The following is a 4,876-nucleotide window of genomic DNA, read 5'->3' on the forward strand; positions in this document are numbered from 1 at the left end:
TTTCTTTTACTAAAAAAATGTCTTTTGTTTCATTTTATATTATACAAGGTTAGTGTTATGGTTACCGTATCACAATCTTAGTTATATAAGAAAATAAAAATATCTAACAATAAATAAAAATTTATTACTTGCTAAATCGAACAATTATATTTAAGCTTAAAACTACTTACTAATAGGACAAAACACCAAATAGATACATTTCATAAAACTCTTTCAAGTTTTAAGAACAGCTATAAAATTCAAATAACTTGGTAAAAAGAAATATAATAAAAAAATAAATACATGTATATGAATATAATATATATATATATTTTTTTTATGACAAAACAATATGTTAAAAGAACTTTTAGCAAATTTTTATTTTATATAAAACAATAAAAAAATTATTTAAATTAAATTAATAAAAGTTTTTGTGTTAGTACTTGTCTGAATTTTTTAACAAACGTAGTACAAAACTTTTTAGTATGTGTGAATTAATATTAAAGAAATTTTGTACATGAAGTAAAAAAAAAATTAGTGTTATAAAATTCTTGTTGATTAAACTACAGTTAAATTTTTCAATTTATTTTAATATTGATAAAATAAAAAGTTTCTTATGGCAAGCGGTTGTTAAACAATGTTATTAAAATATTGAAAATAAGAAATAAGTTAAAGTTTTAACAAAACTAGTAGCAAACACTTTAACATACTTCAAAATTTCTTAAAGCTCTTGATGTTTTGTCCTTCGGCAACATTTTTCACAATAGTAAGGAGAAACCGATTGTTAGTAATGTTATGATATGTTTTGTGTGATATGAGAGAATACAACTTTTTCTCTTCTCTTCGTGTGCAGTCACCGTAGAATGTTTTGTTCGTTTTACTCATATCATGAGTAGGTTAAGTTGTTTAATTTTTACAAAATTTTTAATTCTTAAAATAATAATACTACTTGAAGTTTTTATTTATTTTCTTTGTAGACGAAGCTTTTTAGAAAAATTTTAAACTAAAAAGTCAGTTTTAACGGTTTAAAAAAAGCAAAATGTTAGTTTAAATAAAATTATTTAACGTTTTAGTAATATATGGACTAGTTTTGAATTTAAAGGTTGATTAAGCTGCTTACTTTTAGTAATTTTTTTTTTAAGTCAAGATGTTTCAAATTACGTATAGAACTTAAAGAATTTGTCAATTTTATTTAAAAAAAAATTTAAAGACACAAAACTTTGTAAAAAATTGAAAATAAAAACTTTTTTGAATTATAACGTTCATAACTAATATTTGATTACAGTGCAAACAAACTTTTCTTTATTATTTATTTTACTAATACGCTATGTAAGACACTAATCAGCAGACAAACAAAAGAAAATAATGTGACAGAATTTAAAGTGTTTTGACTTGCTATACTGTTTTAAACTGTGTGAATTTAGGTTCTTAAAATTTAATTTTTATTTGTACACTTGAGTATTAGTTTAACAATATTTTTCTTAATTTATTGAAAAATTAATACCGTTTTTTACTAATAAAGATTTGAATAGTAGCAAAGTATGTTTTTTAACTATTTTTTTAACTTTAGAGCGAGTTTAACTATGCACTAAATTAATATTAGATTACTTAAACAACTTTTTTTAAGTTTTCATGAGTTAAAATATTTCATTTTAAGATTTGAATGATGGTTTTTATAACTTTATTGAAAGTTATAAAAGAAATCAATACTTAAAAAAAAACACATTTTAGTTTTACTTAGGTACTTTATTTTATTAAAGTGTAGACAAAAAATATAAGTTAACCAAAAATTTCTACTGAACTGTGTTTGTATTAATTTTATAATTCATTTAGAAAAATTATAGGACAATATTTGTTTAGAAATTTTAACAGCTGATTTAAATGTATTTATTTAATAAAACTCAAACACTTATTTATAAAAAAAAAAAACTTGCAAAATTTCTATTGTTTTCGACTATTATGTATGTGAAACTTTCTAAAATCTTAATTTCCAAAGTTGTTCATTTAAAATAATTATAAAGATAGCAACAAAATGTATTTGTTATATTGTACTTACGGTTGCATTTAAGTTATATGATTTTTTATAACTACTCAAAGCTAACTGCTAGAGTAAATATATTTCACAGCTCTAGTTTTAAATCATGTCATTTCACAAACCATCATCAACAACCAAAAAGGGAAAACTGTCTAAATCCTGGATGAACCTCAAACCTAAACAAATGTTTCCTGCCGCCAAAAGATTACAAAAAGATCTGTTCCTCATGAACATCGATCCCTGCCCTCATTTCAAAGCCACTCCGAAAGACGACAGCTTCCTGGAGTGGAATGTAAAGTTACTAGGGCCTCCGGGAAGCTTGTACGAAGAAGGAACGTTCGACATTGAAGTAATCTTCAGCAGAGAGTATCCCTACGTAGCACCTGTTTGTTTGTTCAAAACCAAGATATACCACTGTAATATAAGCTTGCAAGGAACAATTTGCTCGGACCTGCTGAAAGAAAACTGGACTCCCGCGCTTTCTGTGTCGAAGATAATGATGTCGGTGATCTCGCTCTTGGAGGAGTGCCGCCCGGATGATGCGATAGTTCCCGAGATAGCGAGGGAGTACAAGTATTTCAGGGAAGATCACGATTACACTTGCAGACTGTGGACCAAATACTATGCGAGCTGATTGAATAACTTTTAACTTTTTGTACGATCCAAATATTTTTTTATAAGGATTTAAGTTTAGCCGACTTTTTCGAGACAATCATTTTTTAGCTTTCAAAATATTTCAAAGTTTGCTGTGCTGTTTTAAAGTGCTTGTTTTGCATGAGTATTAGGAAAATATCGATTTAATTGTAAACTTCGATGGTTTTTTTTATTTACCATAGTATCAATAATAGTTATTAGGTTTTAACAAAACAGGTTCTACTCTAAACGATTTCACTTTAATTCTGCCATTCAAAGTTACAATAAAATGTGTTTAGCTATGAAGCTTTACAAGTTCAAAAACATTTGTAGCTTTTTACTTTTCATATAACAAAAAGAATTAAGGTTGATAAGCTAAAAAAAATATTTTAAATTTCAAATGCAAAAGTTTTTAAGTCTTATACGTAGTCGATAAAGAAAAAGTTTAACACTATATTTTCTTCAAGATTTTATCAATGTAACGACTTCATTAAAATATCAATTTAAATATAAACGTATTGTTGACGGTTTACGTAATCCATGCAAAATAAAACTTAGTAAACTAAAGTTTTACTGAATTTATTAATTTTATAATTTTAAGTTTTTTAACTAATTTAAAACTTAAATTTTCATTTTCTTTATTTTTCAATGAAGTCATACTTGAAACCAGGATCAAAGTTGAAATATTTTAAAATTGTTTAAGTTATATTAAATTAAGGTTTATGAGAATCAAATAACTTCTATAAAGTTCATAATTGAAAGCTTAACTAAAATTAAAAGTTTTTAACTTTAGTTTTATATTGTCCTTGATAAAAAACAAACAAGGTTTTTTACTAAACAAAAATATATTTCAACAAGTTTTCATCAGTGTGATACAATTGTTACAAAATAAAGAACTTTTTAACTTATATAGCCTTTTAATTGCATCAGAAATTAGTTTCATCAAGCAAAACACAAAACAAAAAAGTATAGTTAAGCTTATTAATTAAAATAAATTCTAAATAAACATAAATAAGTATAACATAAGAGAACTAATTAACCAAACAAGGATAATGAATAATCAAAATTCTTTCTGCTTACATAATTTTGGTTTATTTAAATGAATGTATTTTACTACATTTTTTGACTAGGTCTAAAATGTTGTTACAACTATTTATTATTTTCAAATTCGTTTCATTATAAATTTTTTCATGAAACGAAATTTTTTATTAAATTTTCTGATATAGGAGATCTATTCATTGTGTTTGAAGTTGCATTGCGTTTGATGTTGCTGATTTTTTATATATTTTCTTACCCACTTTGGAATGTGCTATTTAATTCTATTTTCAAGATGCCTATAGGTTTGACCACTATAACTGTTTGAACAACAGCACCCAAACGTGTAAAGTAGGAAACTTTAATGTTTATTAAACATTAGGTCTTTTAAAACTACTACTATTTTTCATTGACTGAACAAAACATTGGTTTAATAAAGTTTTATTTTTTAATATATCTAAACCTTAACTTTTACCAAAGTGCTTTAAACTTAATAAAGTGTTATAAAAATTACATTAAATGCTTTGAAACAAAATTAAAACAGTTTTCATAACAATTTTGTGGTAAATTCAGTCATTCCTGATAAGAAATACATTTAGTCATCATTCAATGACTTATAAAATTTTAAACAAATACATAGTACTTTATTAAATTCTGATAGTGTAAACGCTAGTTTAAAATTTATACAAGTTAAACAGCTCAAAGTTTGTAGTTTTTTACATCAACATCAGTAAAAGTTAAAAACTTATTTTGAATAAATTTTTCAATTTATATTTATTAGAGAATAAAGTAATTTTAAAGTGCAATTTCACGTTTGTAAGTTCACAAAATTCATGCTGAAATCTACGTTGCGCTATTTCTTATGTATAGTCAAAACTTAGTTTTTTAACCTTCTTGAAATAAAAACAAAACAGCTATTCATAGTTTTCAAAAACAAAATAATCTTTTTTTTTAAATATTCAAAGATTATTTATGTTATTTTTACACAAATAACTTTAACTAACAAAGTTCTTACTAACAACTTATGTTTGCAATTTATTTCTTTGGCTAAACAAAAGGATAACTAATTAATACATATGTTTTTTTATCTTAGCTAAACTTTAATATTTTACAGGGCATTTAAATCATTATAAATAATTAGTAAAGTTATTAAACCTTAACATTAAAAGTTAACATTTTTATCAAACTGACTAA

At 24.1% G+C, this 4,876-nt stretch overlaps 1 pseudogene; it reads left to right on the forward strand.

The window, feature by feature from the left end:
* The first annotated feature begins 2,120 nt into the window (after positions 1-2,120).
* On the forward strand, positions 2,121-2,648 carry LOC145833207 (ubiquitin-conjugating enzyme E2 E1 pseudogene; annotated as a pseudogene).
* The last annotated feature ends 2,228 nt before the right edge of the window (positions 2,649-4,876 follow it).

Source organism: Thalia democratica, chromosome 4, assembly GCF_965202585.1.
Source record: "Thalia democratica chromosome 4, ktThaDemo2.hap1.1, whole genome shotgun sequence".
NCBI classification, from domain to species: domain Eukaryota; kingdom Metazoa; phylum Chordata; class Thaliacea; order Salpida; family Salpidae; genus Thalia; species Thalia democratica.